We start from the raw sequence: 23811 nt of genomic DNA on the forward strand, positions 1-23811 counted from the left end.
AACTGATGTTTGGTATCCATATATAAATAACTGCTTTATAAAACCATTGAAGCATGCCATGCATATTTAAACCTTTCTGTAAAACCTTGTTATAACTTCAATAAAGCTTTCTGAAAACTTAAAGTGAATGTACATTTTGATGCTAAAGTGCCCGGTTTTTAAAACTTTGATTAAAAACAGGGGCACTTTAATTCATCAAAATTTACATTTCACTCCTGTTGTGACAAAAAAAACTTACCTTTTAAACTTCACAGCAGCTCCAGCTTCCTCTGGTCTCACAAGCCATTTCTGATGTCAGAAATGATTGATAGGTCATCCTCCAATCACAGCTTCTCCCCCGGGGGATTCAGTGTCTGATTCACTGCTGTGATTGGAGGAAGCCGGATGCCTCATTTTAGACCCAGGAAGAGGCTTTGAAACAGGTGGAGGAAGCTGGAGCTGCTGTCAAGATTAGATGGTAAGTTTTTTTTCACAACAGGAGTGAAATGAAAATTTTGATGAATTAAAGTGCCCCTGTTTTTAATCGAAGTTTTAAAAACCGGGCACTTTAGCATCAAAATTTACATTCACTTTAAAAAACAAAAAACACTGACTATTTCATGTAACCATGTAAAGTAGCCACAGCTTTCCAATTAAAGAATGTATCAATTAAAGATATTCTAAAGTAAAAGTAAACATGCTAGAATTAAATAGTGTATTACCTTTTACATTGGAATGTCAATATGACAAAAATAAGTCCATAGCAGTTAGAAAGATCAACTAGGGGTTCGGGGAAGACAACAACTGAATAGACACTGCAGAGCTTGAGATTTTTTTTTTTTATTATTATCATCATCTTTCCCTTCTTGCTCTCAACTATCTTTCTCAACTCCCTCCTCTCTTCAATCTCTCTTTGTTACCCCCTCCCTTTTCTCTCAGGCCATATCTTTTCTTTACACCTATTTGCCCTCTCTCAAATCTCTTCACTCTTTTTTTTCTCCACTTTCTCTTAACTCTACCTTCTTCTACAGTCTTTCTCTGCCCCTGTTTACCCTTTCAGAAATAACAGTCTAAGCACCAATTGGGTCCCTACAGCCCTAGAGGAATAACATATCCTTGCCCTTTGAAGGATATATAATATCCCTTTAGATAATATTTTTAGCACATAGCCCAAAATGTTTGTCAGCGTTGCAATAGGAATGTACATTGTGCAAATACAATGTGCCAACTTTGCTACTTAAAAACATGCCACCAGACTTCAGACTCAACATTCACTAACTAACTTTCACTCGCCACCGTTACATTTGCACTATCCAATGGTTAAAGGGCTAGTGGACATTTTGAGCCTTGCTAACACACATAGAAAAGTTTCACCATGATATCATTGTTATATTTAATCTTTACATACAGGCCATGAAAGTAAAATACCAGCTGGGTAATAACCCTAGACATGAAAAGTAGAACTTCCTGGAGGGGAGCTGAACTATGCTGATGCTTTCTTCTGCCTCAGTAAATCCCCAGGACCTGGGAATACCAAGATGAGTGCTCTTGGAGCAAGATTTATCCAAGTCCAGCAGGAAGGAGCCTACATCTTCGTCCCTGAATGCCCTGCATCACGTCCCCGCTTAAAGTTACATATATACTACATACACACACACACATATATATACATATATATATATATACATATATACACACACATATTTACATATATATATATACATATATACACACACACATATATATATATATATATATATATATATATACACATACATACATACATACATACATACATACATACACACATATACCCAAAGGCTTTTTTTTTTTACAATAGAGTTTAGAAAAAGACACTATTGTTTACAACCTCGTTTATTAAAAACTTTTATAAAAATGTGCAGTTTTACCCATTTTTATGTAGATTTCTTACAGCCTCACAGGTCATGATAAAAACATAAAATAATGCTTCAGCTTGTATCTGCTGAAAAAAAAACAATATATGTTGTGTGTTTATCACTAAAAAAAATGGCCTAAATGTGAGAAGCATCTAAAACTCCAAAACAGCTCAGCATATGGGTTAGAAATGGCTCAGCAGTTAAAGGGATACGATAAACTGATATTATCATAAGGAACTATACACCAATGGTAATTGCTAAAACTATGAACACGGATAACTTTGCCTACTCCATCAAGTCTAGGTTTGATCCTAGAAATAAATTTAGTTAGTGGAATTTGGCTAATAAAACCAATTACAGCAAAGAAGGTCTTATTGCATTTAAAATATTTGAATTCTCATCCACTATGTTATTGATGACAAGAAAATTCTTCATATTACAAGGTGTTTACTGTCCTTTTAAAGGAACATGAAACAGTAGCAGACCAAGTCAACAGAGGGTCCTGGTGAAAAAATGTTTTTTGGGGTGCCCAGCCGTAACTCACTAGAAGGCAATAGTAAGAATATACATGCTGCTCTGTAGAATGATTTTGAGGATAGATAATAAATAGATTGGACCGGCAAAATGCACTAATAAAAGACTCCCCTGCATTAGGATTGTACATATTCTGCTCATGCCTATGTACAGACTGGCTGCTATGCCCCCTCCAGCACTTGGGCCCTGGTGCCACAGCACCTACTGCACCAATAGTAGTTACGCCCCCTGACATGAAACCCCATATATTTCTTTCATGGTTCAGTGCACAAAATTTTAAACAACTTTCAAATTTACTTCCATTATCCAATTTGCTTCTTTCTGTTATCCTTTGTAAAAAAAAAAAAAAAAGTATACCCAAGTAGTCCCAGGAGGAGCAGCCGTAGCACTACTGGGCACTAGCGACTGATTGTTGCCTGCACATATATGCCTCTTTTCATTGTGTGTACAGCTAGCTCATAGTTGTGCATTACTGTTCCATCAACCAAGGATATTGTCAGAATGATTCAAATTCAGTAACAGAAGAGTAAAGTTGTTTACATGCTCTTTCTGAATCATGAGTGAAAAATATTGTGTTCCATGTCCCTTTAAATAAAAGTGCTTAACATTCTGTGGGTTAAAGGTTTTTTTTTTAACTTAAAAGGGACAGTCTACACCAGAATTGTTATTGTTTAAAAAGATAGATAATCCCTTAATTACCCATTCCCCAGTTTTGCATAACGAACACGGTTATATTTATACACTTTTTACCTCTGTGATTACCTTGTATCTAAGCCTCTGCAGAGTGCCCCCTTATCTCAATGCTTTTGACAGACATGCAGTTTAGTCAATCAGTGCAGACTCCTAAATAACTCCACAGGAGTGAGCACAATGTTATCTATATGACACACATGAACTAGAACTCTCTAACTGTAAAAAACTTTCAAAATGCTCTGAGCTAAGTCGCGGTTTTCACCGGTTTAGAAATCAGTTTGAGCCTAGCTAGGTTTAGCTTTTCAAAAATACCACCAAGGGAACAAAGCAAATTTAGTGATAAAAGTCAATTGGAAAGTTGTTTAAAATTGCCCTATCTGAATCATGAAAGTTTTTTTTGGACTTGACTGTCCCTTTAAATAACTAGGTCATGTTGTAATTATTAAATGTGTGTTCAGTTCATACAGTCAAAGTCCATTCCTAAGCAGCCCTGACTACATGCTCTGTGCACCTGCTTTACTGTGTCACACATCTTGCCTTGGTGAGCAAGAGGTTAAAAAGAGGGCAAAACGCAGATTGTGTTAGCTGCAAACCATATAACTGGTTTAGGCAATTTGTAGCATTTTGAAAAACCTAGGCTACAGGTTGTTTTTTGACCACTCTGGAGAGCGTTGGTGCAATGCACAATTTTTTAATTAAAAGCAAAAATGTGTTTAATGTTCCTTTATATCATAATCTTGAGTAATTAAAGGGATAGTAAACATTTTAAGATATAAAATGATTAAATATGTACAGTAAAACAACTTTCCAATACACTTACATTTAATGTGTTCCCCTGTCCTGTAATTTAACTCTGAAAATTCCAATTCTCTGACAAGTTGTGACTTTCTATCACTGCATTACCACACCCCTTTAAATTATATCTATACTGTTTTACAGATATAAAAAACTCCACATAAATTATGTTCTTTTTTTTCTTTCTTTAAAGTGAAGGTCAAGTCCAACGCTCTTGTTTACAGTTTGAGACTTTACATGTGAAATCAGTATGATGTTCATTCATCAATAGCTTGAAAAATATTCTTGTCATTTAAATTTTTAATTTACAATTACCCTCCGTATTACCGTAATTGTCCGCCCGATATTTTCCCTCAATTGATTGACAGGTTTTCTACATCCTAGAGCCAATTACTTTTCTTCCCCCGGGGCGTCCTGCCCCTTTTTACCCGCGTCATCAATCACTATTGCGCATGCGTGTAACCGGGGCTATCGTCATCGTCTTCATGCTCGTGCATGATATGCGCATGCGTATTGCGCTGTATGTCTTCATTCGTTACATTGATTTAGTCATTAGACAGAGAAAAATTAGAATTAGACAGAGAAAGCGATTTACACTATTGCGTTCCAAAGTATGGATCCAAGTTTACATTTGTGTAAATACAATCTAACAGTGCTACGTACTGAAAATTTCTACGCATGCGCAAATGCGGTTAAAATACGCATGCGCATTCTGAACCCGGTGTTGTGCACGAGCTTTGAAGTGACGCGGTGAGCTTGTTGATATGCTCGCTACGTCATTAGATGCAAAGAAGGAAGTGGAGCGGGGGAGGAGTACAAATAAGAAACGGCGGTATTATATATATATATTTTACTATAAATTCATATACTTTTTAAAAAAAATATGTTAGCGACTTTAATAGTTATTTGATAATGTTTACATGGGTGCTGTGCAGTTAGTTAAAATTGACCTTCACTTTAAAGTGACGTGAAACCCAAAATCAGACAGAGCATGTAATTTTAAAAGACTTTCCAATTTATTTTTATTATCAAATTTGCTTTAATACCTTGTAATCCTTTTTTGAATGAGCAGTAATGTACTACTGGAACTAGCTGAAAACATCTGGTGAACCAATGACAAGAGGCACTCATTCAGCAGCTAACTACTATTAATGCATTGCTGCTCCTGAAACTACTTATGTATGCTTTTCAACTGAAAATACCAAGAGAACTAAGCAAATTAAATCATATAAGTAAATTGTTTTAAAGCATCCTCTAAATCATGAAAGGAAAATGTGGGGTCTCGTGTCCCTTTAAGCTGTAATACTTCTGCTATAAAACGACTAAAAACACAGTGATAAGACCACACCTGAGAATGTCAGTGGGACGGTATTTGCAAGCTTCTGTCTAGCTTTAAACAAGGTCTGTTACATATACAGCAATCACATTGTGCTGCAACGACCAGAAACCACTGTGCTCTGAAATACAAACTCGATAGAAATCAGTGTGCTGCAAATTATATAAATCCAGGCATGAAACATAATCGTACTACATTTAGCTATCACACATTAACCATTGGGCTGTCAGACTGTACTGTCCTGTACATAAATACCTGCATCCCTTATTAGTAGCCAAGGGGTTAACATGCTAAACATTATTTCCACATTGCCAGCTTCCTACACACAAGATATAAACAGGGTAACAGTGCACAGAACCGTGTAGCTTAGCTGTTATTGATTTCTAAAGATTTGCCATTAGGTTATATAACCGGACCTTTGACTGCAGTACACTTTGGCAACAAAGGTGTTAACACCTTCTTACGCTCAGTTTGTTACAGAAATTAACTGACTTTATAGAATGGCAGCAAATATACTACCTGCTGTAACGAAGAAACTTAATCTGACTCCTGCAGCTTATAAAGACAGCGAAAGGCATCTCTGGGAAAACTACACATGCACTTCCTAGTACCGTATAACACCTAAATGCTGCACCAGACATATTACAAAACAGGGCAGAACAAATCAAGTGGAATGATGTGCAAAAACAAAAGTTATCTAAACAACGAACAGGAAAAAGCAACACAAATCAGATACTCCCCACCACCCCCCCCCTCTCTGGAACCGTAGTGGGAAGGGTGCATGCAAGAAATGTAGTGTCAGTACATGCAAAATAAGTAGTGTAGTTTAAAACATGAGGTTTAAAATAATGATTTATATTACATACATACAGTAAAAATTAAGCTTTAATGGTTCAGGCAATTTTAAGACACTTTTCCACTACTGTTATGAAATGTACTTAATTCTCTTTATATATTTTCTTGAAAAGCATACATAGGCAGGTTTAGGAGCAGCAATGCACTACTGGGAGCTAGCTAGTGATTGGAGGAAGTAGCACACATATGTCTCTTGTCAATGGCTCACTAGATGTGTTCAGCTAACTCCCAAATCCCATTCTAACACTTCCATTTTGCTTTTAATCTGTGTGTTTGCAGGGGAGTGACAGACTTTCTATGGCCTAGATTTAGAGTTGGGCGGTAGCCGTGAAAACCAGCGTTAGAGGCTCCTAACGCTGGTTTTAGGCTACCGCCGGTATTTGGAGTCAGTCAGGAAAGGGTCTAACGCTCACTTTCCAGCCGCGACTTTTCCATACCGCAGATCCCCTTACGTCAATTGCGTATCCTATCTTTTCAATGGGATCTTTCTAACTCCGGTATTTAGAGTCGTGGCTGAAGTGAGCGTTAGAATTCTAACGACAAAACTCCAGCCACAGAAAAAAGTCAGTAGTTAAGAGCTTTCTGGGCTAACGCCGGTTTATAAAGCTCTTAACTACTGTGCTCTAAAGTACACTAACACCCATAAACTACCTATGTACCCCTAAACCGAGGCCCCCCCACATCGCCGCCACTCGATTAATTTTTTTTAACCCCTAATCTGCCGACCGCCACCTACGTTATACTTATGTACCCCTAATCTGCTGCCCCTAACACCGCCGACCCCTATATTATATTTATTAACCCCTAACCTGCCCCCCACAACGTCGCCGCCAGCTACCTACATTAATTAACCCCTAATCTGCCGACCCCCACCTACGTTATCCTTATGTACCCCTAATCTGCTGCCCCTAACACCGCCGACCTCTATATTATATTTATTAGCCCCTAATCTGCCCCCCTCAACGTCGCCTCCACCTGCCTACACTTATTAACCCCTAATCTGCCGAGCGGATCTCACCGCTACTATAATAAAGTTATTAACCCCTAATCCGCCTCACTCCCGCCTCAATAACCCTATAATAAATAGTATTAACCCCTAATCTGCCCTCTCTAACATCGCCGACACCTAACTTCAATTATTAACCCCTAATCTGCCGACCGAATCTCGCCGCTACTGTAATAAATGGATTAACCCCTAAAGCTAAGTCTAACCCTAACACCCCCCTAAGTTAAATATAATTTAAATCTAACGAAATAAATTAACTCTTATTAAATAAATTATTCCTATTTAAAGCTAAATACTTACCTGTAAAATAAACCCTAATATAGCTAAAATATAAATTATAATTATATTATAGCTATTTTAGGATTTATATTTATTTTACAGGTAACTTTGTATTTATTTTAACCAGGTACAATAGCTATTAAATAGTTAAGAACTATTTAATAGCTAAAATAGTTAAAATAATTACAAAATTACCTGTAAAATAAATCCTAACCTAAGTTACAATTAAACCTAACACTACACTATAAATAAATTAATTAAATTAAATACCTACAATTATCTACAATTAAACCTAACACTACACTATCAATAAATTAATTAAATACAATACCTACAAATAAATACAATGAAATAAACTAACTAAAGTACAAAAAAGAAAAAAGAACTAAGTTACAAAAAATAAAAAAATATTTACAAACTAATTACACCTACTCTAAGCCCCCTAATAAAATAACAAAGACCCCCAAAATAAAAAAATGCCCTACCCTATTCTAAATTACAAAAGTTCAAAGCTCTTTTACCTTACCAGCCCTGAACAGGGCTCTTTGCGGGGCATGCCCCAAAGAATTCAGCTCTTTTGCCTGTAACCCACCACCCACATACCCCTAATCTAACCCAAACCCCCCTTAAATAAACTCAGATTGAGCTTGCATTCTATTGGCTGATCGGAACAGCCAATAGAATGCGAGCTCAATCTGATTGGCTGATTGAATCAGCCAATCGGATTGAACTTGATTCTGATTGGCTGATTCCATCAGCCAATCAGAATTTTCCTACCTTAATTCCGATTGGCTGATAGAATCCTATCAGCCAATCGGAATTCGAGGGACGCCATCTTGGATGACGTCCCTTAAAGGAACCTTCATTTTTCGGGAAGTCGTCGGTGAAGATGGATGTTCCGCGTCGGCGGGATGAACATGGATCCGGAAGAAAGAAGATTGAAGATGCCGTTGATAGAAGACTTCAGCCGGATCATGGACCTCTTCAGCTCCCGCTTGGATGAAGACTTCAGCCGGATCATGGACCTCTTCAGCTCCCGCTTGGATGAAGACTTCAGCCGGATCATGGACATCTTCAGCCCCCTGCTTGGGCTTGGATCAAGACATCGGAGGAGCTCTTCTGGATCGATCGGTGAACCTGGTATGGTGAAGATAAGGTAGGAAGATCTTCAGGGGCTTAGTGTTAGGTTTATTTAAGGGGGGTTTGGGTTAGATTAGGGGTATGTGGGTGGTGGGTTGTAATGTTGGGGGGGGTATTGTATGTGTTTTTTTTACAGGCAAAAGAGCTGAATTCTTTGGGGCATGCCCCGCAAAGGGCCCTGTTCAGGGCTGGTAAGGTAAAAGAGCTTTGAACTTTTGTAATTTAGAATAGGGTAGGGCATTTTTTTATTTTGGGGGTCTTTGTTATTTTATTAGGGGGCTTAGAGTAGGTGTAATTAGTTTAAAATTGTTGTAATATTTTTCTGATGTTTGTAAATATTTTTTTATTTTTTGTAACTTAGTTCTTTTTTCTTTTTTTGTACTTTAGTTAGTTTATTTCATTGTATTTATTTGTAGATATTGTATTTAATTAATTTATTGATAGTGTAGTGTTAGGTTTAATTGTAGGTAATTGTAGGTATTTTATTTAATTTATTTATTGATAGTGTAGTGTTAGGTTTAATTGTAACTTAGGTTAGGATTTATTTTACAGGTAAATTTGTAATTATTTTAACTATTTTAGCTATTAAATAGTTCTTAACTATTTAATAGCTATTGTACCTGGTTAAAATAAATACAAAGTTACCTGTAAAATAAATATAAATCCTAAAATAGCTATAATATAATTATAATTTATATTGTAGCTATATTAAGATTTATTTTACAGGTAAGTATTTAGCTTTAAATAGGAATAATTTATTTAATAAGAGTTAATTTATTTCGTTAGATTTAAATTATATTTAACTTAGGGGGGTGTTAGTGTTAGGGTTAGACTTAGCTTTAGGGGTTAATCCATTTATTAGAATAGCGGTGAGCTCCAGTCGGCAGATTAGGGGTTAATGTTTGAAGTTAGGTGTCGGCGATGTTAGGGAGGGCAGATTAGGGGTTAATACTATTTATTATAGGGTTATTGAGGCAGGAGTGAGGCGGATTGGGGTAATAACTTTATTATAATAGCGGTGCGGTCCACTCTGCAGATTAGGGGTTAATAAGTGTAGGCAGGTGGAGGCGACGTTGGGGGAGGCAGATTAGGGGTTAATAAATATAATATAGGGGTCGGCGATGTTAGGGCAGCAGATTAGGGGTACATAGGGATAATGTAAGTAGCGGCGGTTTACGGAGCGGCAGATTAGTGGTTAAAAAAAATATGCAGGTGTCAGCGATAGCGGGGGCGGCAGATTAGGGGTTAATAAGTGTAAGGTTAGGGGTGTTTAGACTCGGGGTACATGTTAGAGTGTTAGGTGCAGACTTAGGAAGTGTTTCCCCATAGCAAACAATGGGGCTGCGTTAGGAGCTGAACGCGGCTTTTTTGCAGGTGTTAGGTTTTTTTTCAGCTCAAACAGCCCCATTGTTTCCTATGGGGGAATCGTGCACGAGCACGTTTTTGAAGCTGGCCGCTTCCGTAAACACCGCTGGTATCGAGAGTTGAAGTTGCGTTAAATATGCTCTACGCTCCTTTTTTGGAGCCTAACGCAGCCATTCTGTGAACTCTCAATACCAGCGGTATTTAAAAGGTGCGGCCAGAAAAAAGCACGCGTAGCTAACAAACCCCTTTTGCTGCAGAACTCTAAATCTAGGCGTATGTGTTGTATTTATGATTTTGTTTTGTGAATTTCCCTAGGAACTTTGCACCCAGACTTGTCTAGGATTAAAGGAATACTCTAGTCAAAATTGATAGATCATGCAATTTAAAGCACATTTCTAATTTACTCCTATTATCAATTTTTCTTCTTATCTTTATTTGAATGTAATCTTAGGAGCCGGCCCATTTTTGGTTCAGACCTGGGCAACGCTTGCTAATTGGTGGCTACTCGCCGTATTCAGCATTGCACCAGCAGTTCACAAGAGCTGCTGGTGCAACCCCGCCCCCTGCAGACTCGAGGCCAATCGGCCGCCAGCAGGGGGGTGTCAATCAACCCGATCGTACTCGATTGGGTTGATTTCCGGCGATGTCTGTCCGCCTGCTCAGAGCAGGCGGACAGGTTATGGAGCAGCAGTCTTTGTGACCGCTGCTTCATAACTGCTGTTTCTGGCGAGTCTGATGACTCGCCAGAAACACGGGGCATCAAGCTCCATACGGAGCTTGATACATATGCCCCAAAGTGTCCAGCACCCTTAGACACAATCGCCTAGATTTAGAGTTTGGCGGTAGCCGTCAAAACCAGCGTTAGAGGCTCCTAACACTGGTTTTTACCGCACGCTGGTATTTGGAGTCAGTCAGGAAAGGGTCTAACGCTCACTTTCCAGCCGTGACTTTTCCATACCGCAGATCCCCTTACGTCAATTGCGTATCCTATCTTTTCAATGGGATCTTTCTAACGCCGGTATTTAGAGTCTTGGCTGAAGTGAGCCAGTGATGTGCGGTGACTTCAGAGGCTGGTGAGGCAGTGGCTAGGAATTGGATACGCCTTCATTCTTTAGATATCCTTTGTTGAAGAAATAGCAATGTACATGGGCGAGCCAATCGCATGAGGTATCTATATGCAGCCACCAATCAGTATCTATTGAGCATATCTAGATATGATTTTCAACAAAGGATATCTGATTTTCTTCATTCTTTTGATATCCTTTGTTGAAAATCATATCTACATATGCTCAGTAGCTACAGAGCATATTTAGATATGATTTTCAACAAAGGGTATCTGATTTTCTTCATTCTTTTGATATCCTTTGTTGAAAATCATATCTAAATATGCTCAGATGCTACTGAGCATATTTATATATGATTTTAAACAAAGGATATCTGATTTTCTTCATTCTTTTGATATCCTTTGTTGAAAATCATATCTAAATATGCTCAGTTGCTTCTGAGCATATTTAGATATGATTGTCAAAAAAGGATATCTGATTTTCTTCATTCTTTTGATATCCTTTGTTGAAAATCATATCTAAATATGCTCAGTAGCTACTGAGCATATTTAGATATGATTTTCAACAAAGGATATCAAAAGAATGAAGAAAACCAACAATGTAAGAGGACAGTGACTCAAGGTGTGCAGGGTCCTACTGTGTTATGGTTTAGAAAATAGCATGAGAGGGGATGAAGCAGATGTCAGATTTGTATCTGGTCAGACAGTGAGTAGGTGGGTTAGGCAGGCTTTATATTTATGGTTTTGAGGCATGAAGTTCTACAAAATGTCTGGAAAAGAGAGGCATCCAAATAGCTTATGGTGAGTAAGTAGTGAGAGAAAAGCCTACACAGTATATATCAGATATAATACAGTGGCGTATTTAGGTTTTTCTAGGCACTAAAAATTCTGCTGCCCCCCCACCCCACCCCCACAGGTTTTAGGCTTTTTTTAGCCATAATACTTTTTGGTCAGGGTGCAACATGCCTTTTTTATTTTTCATGCTATTTTTAAATTAAATCAGAATAGAAGAGGGAGAGCAAGGAAGAGAATGAAGGAGCTGGGAGGGTAGACAGATGAGGGAGAGCAGGGAGAGGAGATAACACTGATTTCCATTGGTGGATTTAATCAGCAGCTTTATTAACTGTTGTTCCCAGTAAAATACACTTTTACACTCACACACACTAAGACACACAGACATAAAGACACATTCACACACAAAGTTACACACACACAGACATAAAAACACTAACACACAGACACAGACATAAAGACATTGACATTCACACACAGTTATACAGACATAGACACTTACATTCACACACAGTTACACAGACATAGACACTTACATTCACACACACAGTTACACAGACATAAAGACACTTACATTCACACACACAGTTACACAGACATAAAGACACTTACATTCACACACACAGTTACACAGACATAAAGACACTTACATTCACACACACAGTTACACAGACATAAAGACACTTACATTCACACACAGTTACACAGACATAAAGACACTTACATTCACACACAGTTACACAGACATAAAGACACTTACATTCACACACAGTTACACAGACATAAAGACACTTACATTCACACACAGTTACACAGACATAAAGACACTTACATTCACACACACAGTTACACAGACATAAAGACACTTACATTCACACACACAGTTACACAGACATAAAGACACTTACATTCACACACACAGTTACACAGACATAAAGACACTTACATTCATACACACAGTTACACAGACATAAAGACACTTACATTCACACACACAGACATAAAAACACTAACACACAGACACAGACATAAAGACATTGACATTCACACACAGTTATACAGACATAGACACTTACATTCACACACAGTTACACAGACATAGACACTTACATTCACACACACAGTTACACAGACATAAAGACACTTACATTCACACACACAGTTACACAGACATAAAGACACTTACATTCACACACACAGTTACACAGACATAAAGACACTTACATTCACACACAGTTACACAGACATAAAGACACTTACATTCACACACAGTTACACAGACATAAAGACACTTACATTCACACACAGTTACACAGACATAAAGACACTTACATTCACACACAGTTACACAGACATAAAGACACTTACATTCACACACAGTTACACAGACATAAAGACACTTACATTCACACACACAGTTACACAGACATAAAGACACTTACATTCACACACACAGTTACACAGACATAAAGACACTTACATTCACACACACAGTTACACAGACATAAAGACACTTACATTCACACACAGTTACACAGACATAAAGACACTTACATTCACACACAGTTACACAGACATAGACACTTACATTCACACACACAGTTACACAGACATAAAGACACTTACATTCACACACACAGTTACACAGACATAAAGACACTTACATTCACACACACAGTTACACAGACATAAAGACACTTACATTCACACACACAGTTACACAGACATAAAGACACTTACATTCACACACACAGTTACACAGACATAAAGACACTTACATTCACACACAGTTACACAGACATAAAGACACTTACATTCACACACAGTTACACAGACATAAAGACACTTACATTCACACACAGTTACACAGACATAAAGACACACACACACACAAAGACACAAACTTTCTCACAAACACACACTGGGCATTATCAATTTGGCACCATCACAGTTTAACTTGTGTAACAGAAAATAGTGCTATACTATAAGAAACAGTGCACACTTATAAGTCCCTTATGCTCACAGTATCAGTTGTCTGCAGAGGAGAAAGGCCATAAAAAACGGCAGGGGGGAAAAAAAAAGATAATTTTTAAAGTCATAAACTTACCTTGCCTGACAGTCTGGTCTTCTCCGTCCTGAAAGCCCCAACCCCCGTTGTCTCTTCACTGCTACATTCCAGCAGTTAGGGAAGTTAGACAGCATGTCATAAACAAGCCCAGCTGTCAAAGGTCCCACGGCACCGGCAGAAGTATCACTCTGATCCCTGCACAGTGCACTTAGTGCCTAAAGTTTAATCATAGCTGAGTCATGGCACATGGGGCAGAATAAAAAATACAGCCTTTTTAATGTGCTCAGTTTGCGTGGCTTATGGCTCTATAATAAAAAATACAGCCTTTTTAATGTGTTCAGTTTGCGTGGCTTATGGCTCTATAATAAAAAATACAGCCTTTTTAATATGCTCAGTTTGTGTGGCTAATATACTGCTGCAGCCTGCAGTATATAAGCCACGCAAACTGAACACATTAAAAAGGCTGTATTTCTCTTGTTAAGTGTATCCAGTCCACGGATCATCCATTACTTATGGAATATATTCTCCTTCCCAACAGGAAGCTGCAAGAGTCCACCCACAGCAAAGCTGCTATATAGCTCCTCCCCTAACTGCCATATTCAGTCATTCTCTTGCAAGCCTCAACATAGATAGGAGGTTGTGAGAGTCTGTGGTGCTTTCTACTTAGTTTATTCTTCAATCAAAAGTTTGTTATTTTTAAATGGCACCGGAGTGTGCTGTTTATCTCAGGCAGTATTTGGAAGAAGAATCTGCCTGCGTTTTTCTATGATCTTAGCAGACGTAACTAAGATCCATTTGCTGTTCTCACACATTCTGAGGAGTGAGGTACTTCAGAGGGGGAATGGCGTGCAGGTTTTCCTGCAGATAAGGTATGTGCAGTAAAATATTTTTCTAGGAATGGAATTGACTAAGAAAATACTGCTGATACCGAAGTAATGTAAGTAAAGCCTTAAATGCAGCGATAGCGACTGGTATCAGACTTATTAATAGAGATACATACTCTTATAAAAATGTGTTTTAAAACGTTTGCTGGCATGTTTATTCGTTTTTTAACGTACATTGGTGATAACACTGTAATGTTGGTATAGCCTTAAATGCAGTAAAAGCGACTGGTATCAGGCTTATTAATAGAGATACATACTCTTGTAAAAATGTGTTTTAAAACGTTTGCTGGCATGTTTAATCGTTTTTTAACATATGTTTGGTGATAAAACTTATTGGGGCCTAAGTTTTTTCCACATGGCTGGCTTAAATTTTGCATAGAAACAGTTAACTGAAGCTTCCCACTGTTGGCTGTGGCAGTTTGTTGTGTCTGTTTTTAAAAACGTCTATGTTTTTTTTTTTTTTTTTTTATCTGTTTTTTGCATTAAGGGGTTAATCATCCATTTGCAAGTGGGTGCAATGCTCTGTTACCTTATTACATGTACTGTAAAAATTTCGTTTGTTTTACTGCCTTTTTTTTTTTCACTGTTTTTCAAATTTTGACAAAATTTGTTTCTCTTAAGGGCACAGTAACGTTTTATATATTTGCTTGTTAACTTGATTTAAAGTGTTTTCCAAGCTTACTAGTCTCATTATTAGTCTGTTCTAACATGTCTAACATAGAGGAAGCTCTGTGTTCATTATGTTTTAAAGCCATGGTGGAACCCCATCTTAGAATGTGTACCAGATGTACTGATTTCATGTTTAACAATAAAGATCATTTTTTGTCTTTAAAAACATTATCACCAGAGGATTCTGTCGTGGGGGTAGTTATGCCGACTAACTCTCCCCACGTGTCAGACCTTTTGACTCCCGCTTTAGGGACTCACGCTCAAATGGCGCCAAGTACATCAAGGGCACCCATAGCGTTTCTTTTACCAGGGGATTCTGTCGAGGGGAAAGTTATGCCGACTAACTCTCCCCACGTTTCAGACCCTTCGACTCCCGCTTCAGGGACTCACGCTCAAATGGCGCCAAATACATCAAGGGCGCCCATAGCGTTTATTTTACAAGACATGGCAAAGGTGGTGAATAATATTCTGGCAGCAGTATTAGTCAGACTACCTGAAATTAAAGGAAAGCAGTTAGCTCTGGGGGTAGATACAGAGCATACAGACGCTTTAAGAACCATGTATGATACTACCTCACAATATGCTTAGTCTGTGGGTTATTTTTTTTTTTACTCAGGGAAGATGATTTAACCTGATTCTGATATTTCTACATTTAAAATTTATGCTTGAGAACCTCCACTTGTTGCTCAGGGAGGCTTTGGCTGCTCTGAATGAATGTGTACAATCGCAGGGCCAGAGAAATTGTGTAGACTGGATAAATAATATGCAGTGCCGGTGTGTACTGATGTTTTTCCAATACCTAAAGAGGTTTACTAAATTATTTTTTTTTAATAAGGAATGGGATAGACCAGGTGTGGCGTTCTCTTCCCCTCCTATTTTTTAGAAGAATGTTTTCTAATAGTTACCACCACACGGGACTTCTGGCAGACAGTTCCTAAGGTGGAGAGAAGAGTTTCTACTCTAGCTAAGCGTACCACTACCTCTGACGAGGACAGTTGTGCTTTTTAGATCCAATGGATAAAAAATGTTTATTCAACAGGGTTTTATCCTGCAGCCCCTTGCATACATTGCTTCTGTCACTGCTGCTGCGGCGTTCTGGGTTGAGTCTCTTGATGAGGCTTTACAGTTAAGCGACTCCATTGGATGAATATATTTGACAAGCTTATGCTAGCCAATTCCTTTGTTTTCTGATGCCTTGTTCATTTGACTAGACTAACGGCTAAGAATTCTGTTTTTTTACTATACTGGCGCGCAGAGCGCTATGGCTTATATCATGGTCAGCTGTCGTGACTTTAATAAATAAGCTACTTAACTTCCCTTGAAGGGGCAGACCCTATTCGGGCCTGGTTTGAAGGAGATTATTGCTTATATCACTGGAGGAAAAGGTCATGCCCTTCCTCAGGATAGGTCCAAATCAAGGGCCAAAAAAAAAAAAAAAAAAGTCTAATTTTCGTGCCTTTTAAAAACTTCAGGGCAGGTGTGGCATCCTCTTCCTCTAAGGCAAAACAAGAGGGAATTTTTGCTCAGTCCAAGGCGGTCTGGAGACAATCGGACCTGGAACAAAGATAAGCAGGCCAAGGAGCCTGCTGCTGCCTCTAAGACAGCATGTAGAACGGCTCCCTATCCGGTAACGGATCCTATAGGGGGCAGACTTTCATTCTTCGCCCAGGCGTGGGCAAGAGATGCCCAGGATCCCTAGGCATTGGAATTTATATCCCAGAGATATCTTCTGGATTTCAAAGATTCCCCCCCAAAAAAAGGGGAGATTTCGCCTTTCACAATTATCTGCAAACCAGATAAAGAAGGAGGCATTCTTACATTGTGTACGAGATCCATCCAGTTCCAAGAGAGGAACAGGGACAGAGTTTTTACTCAAATCTGTTTGTGGTTCCCAAGGAGAGGGAACCTTCAGACCTATTTTGGATCTAAAGATCTTAAACAAATTCCTCAGAATTCCGTCATTTAAGATGGAAACTATTCATACCATCTTAACTATGATCCAGGAGAGTCAATAGAGGACTACAATGGATTTGAAGGATGCTTATCCTCACATTGTGATGCATAAAGATCACCATCGTTTTTCAGGTTTGCCTTTCTAGACAGGCATTACCAGTTTGTAGCTCTTTCCTTTGGGATATCTACAGCCCCAAGAATCTTTATGGAGGTTCTGGGGTCGCTTTGGCGGTCCTTAGACCACGGGGCATAGAAGTGGCCCCTTATTTAGACGACATCCTGATACAGGCGTCAAACATCCAAATTGCTCAGTCTCATACGGACGTAGTACTGGCATTTCTGAGATCACATGGGTGGAAAGTGAACAAGGAAAGAGTTCTCTATCCCCAATCTCAAGGGTTTCCCTCCTAGGGACTCTGATAGATTCTGTAGAAATGAAAATTTACCTGACGGAGTCCAGGTTGTCAAAGTTTCTAAATTTCTGCCGTGTTTTTTCATCCCATCCGCGCCCTTCGGTGGCTCAGTACATGAATGAAATCGGCTTAATTGTAGCGGCAAGGGACATAGTACCGTTTGCACGTCTACATTTCAGACCGCTGCAACTATGCATGCTCAGTCAGAGGAACGGGGATTACACAGATTTGTCCCCCTGTTAAACCTGGACCAAGAGACCAGAGATTCTCTTCTCTGGTGACTATGTCGGGTCCATCTGTCCAAGGGTATGACCTTCCGCAGGTCAGATGGGACAATTGTTACAATAGATGCCAGCCTTTTAGGTTGGGATGCAGTCTGGAACTCCCTGAAGGCTCAGGGATAGTGGACTTAGGAGGAGACCCTCCTTCTAATAAATATTCTGGAACTGGGAGTGATATTCCATGCTCTTCAGACTTGGCCTCAGTTAGCAACTCTGAGGTACATCATACTCAGTCGGACAATATACACGACTGTGGCTTACATCAGCCATCAAGGGGGAACAGAAGTTCCCTAGCGATGTTAGAAGTCTTACAATAATTCACTGGACAGAGACTCACTCTTGTCTATCAGCTATCCATATCCCAGGTGTTGAGAACTGGGAGGTGGATTTTCTAAGTCGTCAGACTTTTCTTCCGGGGGAGTGGGATTTCCTCCGGAGGTCAAGACCAAGCAGGAGAGGGCTTTGGTGTTTTTGACACTGGTATGCAGATCTGGTGGACATGTCATCCTTTCCATCACGGTCTCTGCTTCTGAGACAGGTCCCTCTACCTCAGGGTCCTTTCAACCATCTAAATAGAATCAATCTGAGATGGACTGCCTGGAGACTGAACGCTTGATGTTATCAAAGCATGGCTTCTCCGAGTCAGTCATTGATACCTTAATACAGAAATGAAAGCCTGTCTCTAGGAAAATTGAACATAGATATGGTGTAAATATCTGATTGTTATGAATCCAAGGGTTACTCATGGAGTAAAGTCTGGATTCCCAGGATATTATCTTTTCTCCAAGATGTTTTTGAGAAAAGGGTTGTCAGCTAATTCCTTAAAAGGGGACAGATTTTTACTCTGTCTATTTTTTTGCACAAGCGTCTGGCAGGTATTCTAGACGTTCAGGCATTTGGTCAGGCTTTGGTTAGATCCAAGCCTGTGTTTAAAACTGTTGCTTCGCCATGGAGCTTTAACCTGATTCTTAAGGTTCTTCAAGAAGTTCCGTTTGAACCTTTTTTGTTCCATAGATATCAATCTTTATCTTGGAAAGTTCCTTTTGGGTAGCTAATTCCTCGACTCGTAGAGTCTCCAAGTTATCTGTGTTACAATGTGATTCTCCTTATCTGGTCCTTCGTACGGATAAGGTAGTCCTGCGTACCAACCTGGTTTTTTTCCTAAGGTGGTATCTAACAAGTACATCACTCAAGAGATAGTTGTTCCATGCTTGTATCCTAATCCTTCCTCAAAGAAGGAACGTCTATTACACAATATTGGACGTGGTTTGTGCTTTAAAGTTTTACTTACAAGCTACTACAGTTTTCATCAAACGTTCACCTTGTTTGTTGTCTATTCTGGACAGAGGAGAGGTCAAAAGACTTCAGCAGCCTCTCTGTCTTTTTGGTTAAAAAGCATAATTCATTTAGCTTATGAGACTGCTGGACAGCAGCCTCCTGAAGGGATTACAGCTCATTCTACTAGAGCTGTGTTTTTCACTTGGGCCTTTTTTAAATGTGGCTTCTGTTGAACAGATTTACAAGACGGAGTCTTGGTCTGCGCTTCATACTTTTCAAATTTAACAAATTTGATACCTTGCTTCTTCGGAGGCTATTTTTGGGAGAAAGGGTTTTTTACAGGCAGTGGTAACTTCCGTTTAAGTACCTGCCTTGTCCCTCCCATCATCCGTGTACTTTAGCTTTGGTATTGGTATTCCATAAGTAATGGATGATCCGTGGACTGGATACACTTAACAAGAGAAAACATAATTTATGCTTACCTGATAAATTTGTTTCTCTTGTAGTGTATCCAGTCCACGGCCCGCCCTGTCACTTTAAGGCAGGTAATTTTTTCATTTGAACTACAGTCACCACTGCACCCTATGGTTTTTCCTTTCTCTGCATATTTTCGGTCGAATGACTGAATATGGCAGTTAGGGGAGGAGCTATATAGCAGCTTTGCTGTGGGTGGACTCTTGCAGCTTCCTGTTGGGAAGGAGAATATATTCCATAAGTAATGGATGATCCGTGGACTGGATACACTACAAGAGAAACAAATTTATCAGGTAAGCATAAATTATGTTTTTTTATTATAGAGCCATAAGCCACGCAAACTGAACACATTAAAAAGGCTGTATTTTTTATTATAGAGCCATAAGCCACGCAAACTGAACACATTAAAAAGGCTGTATTTTTTATTATAGAGCCATAAGCCACGCAAACTGAACACATTAAAAAGGCTGTATTTTTTATTATAGAGCCATAAGCCACGCAAACTGAACACATTAAAAAGGCTGTATTTTTTATTTTAGAGCCAGCCAGGATGTGTTACTTACCTTATGTTTCTCTGCAGGTTGCGCCCTGTGTACCCGTTGCTCCCCAGGCTAGTGGCTACTGCCAGTTTGCCCGCCACTATGAGGCCCTGATTTCAACACAGTCAGTGTGAGGTTCCATTCCCACCATCCGTAGCAGCCGCTGCTTGTTGTGTGTCTGCGCCTGCGGCTATGATGTGGATGTGTTGCCCCTGTCTGGACTCAGACACCAATAAAGGGCCAATTCTTGAGTGCCCCGGCCCCAAAAAGTGCCGCCCCCTCAAATCTGCCGACCTAGGCTAGGCCATAATATGCCCATGCGCCCGGCACTAGTCAGCACAACAGACTCAGACTTGCTGTCGTCTGATTGGCTGAGAGGAGGCAACGGCTCCCATGGCTTTCAGAGTCAAGCCTCCGGTGGGAGCAGTATGGGTCACAAGAGAGCACTGCAATGGCACCTATTCTCCTCCTGGTGGCAGTGTCTCAGCGGCCCATAGACTTCCATAATAGCTTGCATTCATATTGCGCAATAGAAGGATAGCTGGCACGACTCTAGTTGCGCAATATGAATGTCAATGTATTTCTGTTACGTTTTTTTTTATAGTAACAGATCAAAATAATAAAGTACTGATTTTGGTGGAGGTGTGGGGGGTCACCTTTTTATTTAAAAAAAAATGAAAAAAAAAAAAGATTTTTTTTTAATTTTTTTTATTTTTATATAAAAAAAGGCTGTAATACCTAGATTGGCCAGGGGAGGCACTGCCTCACCTGCCTCCAATGAGTGCACATCACTGAAGTGAGCGTTAGAAATCTAACAACAAAACTCCAGCCGCAGCAAAAAGTCAGGAGTTAACAGCTTTCTGGGCTAACGCCGGTTCATAAAGCTCTTAACTACTGTGCTCTAAAGTACACTAACACCCATAAACTACCTATGTACCCCTAAACCGAGGTCCCCCCACATCGCCGCCACTCTATTAATTTTTTTTAACCCCTAATCTGCCGACTGCACACTGCCGCCACCTACGTTATCCCTATGTACCCCTAATCTGCTGCCCCTAACACTGCCGACCCCTATATTATATTTATTAACCCTTAATCTGCCGCCCCCAACGTCGCCTCCACCTGCCTACACTTATTGACCCCTAATCTGCCGACCGGACCTCACTGCTACTATAATAAATGTATTAACCCCTAATCCGCCTCACTCCCGCCTCAATAACCCTATAATAAATAGTATTAACCCCTAATCTGCCCTCCCTAACATCGCCGACACCTAACTTCAAGTATTAACCCCTAATCTGCCGACCGGACCTCACCGCTACTCTAATAAATTTTTTAACCCCTAAAGCTAATTCTAACCCTAACACCCCCCTAAGTTAAATATAATTTAAATCTAACTAAATATATGAACTCTTATTAACCCCTTAAGGACCAAGGACGTACGCCACACGTCCTCAAAAAAAATACAGTTAATGACCGAGGACGTGTGGCGTACGTCCTTGGTCTGGAAAGCAGCTGGAAGCGATCCTGCTTGCTTCCAGCTGCTTTCCGGTTATTGCAGTGATGCCTCGATATGGAGGCATCCTGCAATAACCCCCCTTGGCCATCCGATGCAGAGAGAGCCACTCTGTGGCCCTCTCTGCACCGGACATCGGTGGCCGGTATCGTTGGTGGGTGGGAGCAAGTCTGGGAGGCGGGTGGGCGGCCATCGATGTGCCCAGTGGAGTGGAGGGGGGCGGGAGGGGCGGGAGCGCGCACGGGAGCACACGCGTGCACGGGGGGCGGCGGGCGGGCGCGTGCACGGGGCGGGAGCGGGAGGGAACCGCTACACTACAGAAAAATAAAGTTTACAAAGTACAACAAAATTACTTTTTGAAAGCTGTAAATAAACAGCTAAGAGATGTGGAAGGGGTGGGGGGTTGATCTTGGGGGGGGGGAAGCTACACTGCAGAAAAGGGTTTTTTTTTTTTTAAAAAGGCAAATTTTTTCACTAAACTGGGTACTGGCAGACAGCTGCCAGTACCCAAGATGGCGCCCATTAAGGCAGAGGAGGAGGGTTAGAGAGCTCTTTGGTGGGGGATCAGTAAGGCTGGGGCTAAGGGGGGATCCTACACAGCAGCATATGTAAATATGCTAAAAAAAAACACAAAAAAAGCCCAAATATAGCTTTTATTTTAGTACTGGCAGAGTTTCTGCCAGTACTTAAGATGGCGGGGACAATTGGGGGGTGGGGGAGGGAAGAGAGCTGTTTGGAAGGGATCAGGGGGTCTCATGTTTCAGGTGGGAGGCTGAGCTCTACACTAAAGCTAAAATTAACCCTGCAAGCTCCCTACAAGCTACATAATTAACCCCTTCACTGCTAGCCATAATACACGTGTGAAATGCAGCGGCATTTGGCGGCCTTCTAATTACCAAAAAGCAACGCCAAAGCCATATATGTCTGCTATTTCTGAACAAAGGGGATCCCAGAGAAGCATTTACAACCATTTGTGCCATAATTGCACAAGCTGTTTGTAAATGATTTCAGTGAGAAACCTAAAATTGTGAAAAATTTAACATTTTTTTTTAATTTGATCGCATTTGGCGGTGAAATGGTGGCATGAAATATACCAAAATGGGCCTAGATCAATACTTGGGGTTGTCTACTACACTACACTAAAGCTAAAATTAACCCTAGAAGCTCCCTACATGCTCCATAATTAACCCCTTCACTGCTGGGCATAATACACGTGTAGTGCGCAGTGGCATTTAGCAGCCTTCTAATTACTAAAAAGCAACGCCAAAGCCATATATGTCTGCTATTTCTGAACAAAGGGGATCCCAGAGAAGAATTTACAACCATTTAAGCCATAATTGCACAAGCTGTTTGTAAATAATTTCAGTGAGAAACCAAAAGTTTGTGAAAAAATTTGTAAAAAAGTGAACGATTTTTTGTATTTAATCGCATTTGGCGGTGAAATGGTGGCATGAAATATACCAAAATGGGCCTAGATCAATACTTTGGGATGTCTACTAAAAAAAAATATATACATGTCAATGGATATTCAGAGATTCCTGAAAGATATTAGTGTTCTAATGTAACTAGCGCTAATTTTGAAAAATAATGGTTTGGAAATAGCAAAGTGCTACTTGTATTTATGGCCCTATAACTTACAAAAAAAGCAAAGAAGATGTAAACATTGGGTATTTCTAAACTCAGGACAAAATTTAGAAACTATTTAGCACGGGTGTTTTTTGTTGGTTGTAGATGTGTAACAGATTTTGGGGGTCAAAGTTAGAAAAAGTGTGTTTTTTTCAATTTTTTCCTCATATTTTATAAATTTTTTTATAGTAAATTATAAGATATGATGAAAATAATGGTATGTTTAGAAAGTCCATTTAATGGCGAGAAAAACGGTATATAATATGTGTGGGTACAGTAAATGAGTAAGAGGAAAATTACAGCTAAACACAAACACCGCAAAAATGTAAAAATAGCCTTGGTCCCAAACGGACAGAAAATGGAAAAGTGCTGTGG

General features: G+C 39.7%; 1 protein-coding gene across 2 annotated transcripts in view; it reads right to left on the reverse strand.

The window, feature by feature from the left end:
* NUDT12 (nudix hydrolase 12) overlaps positions 1–23811 on the reverse strand; it is a 194197-nt gene that overhangs the window by 77345 nt on the left and 93041 nt on the right. The window contains exon 1 of one of the 2 annotated variants that reach the window (XM_053701525.1): positions 5755–5874. The exons of the other annotated variant lie outside the window; for it this stretch is intronic. The gene's annotated coding sequence lies outside the window, so the exon portion shown is untranslated. Of the gene's footprint in view, positions 1–5754; positions 5875–23811 lie in introns of those variants that run through there. 2 annotated transcript variants of the gene reach the window in all.

The sequence above is a fragment of the Bombina bombina genome, chromosome 2 (assembly GCF_027579735.1).
Source record: "Bombina bombina isolate aBomBom1 chromosome 2, aBomBom1.pri, whole genome shotgun sequence".
Taxonomy (NCBI): Eukaryota; Metazoa; Chordata; class Amphibia; order Anura; family Bombinatoridae; genus Bombina; species Bombina bombina.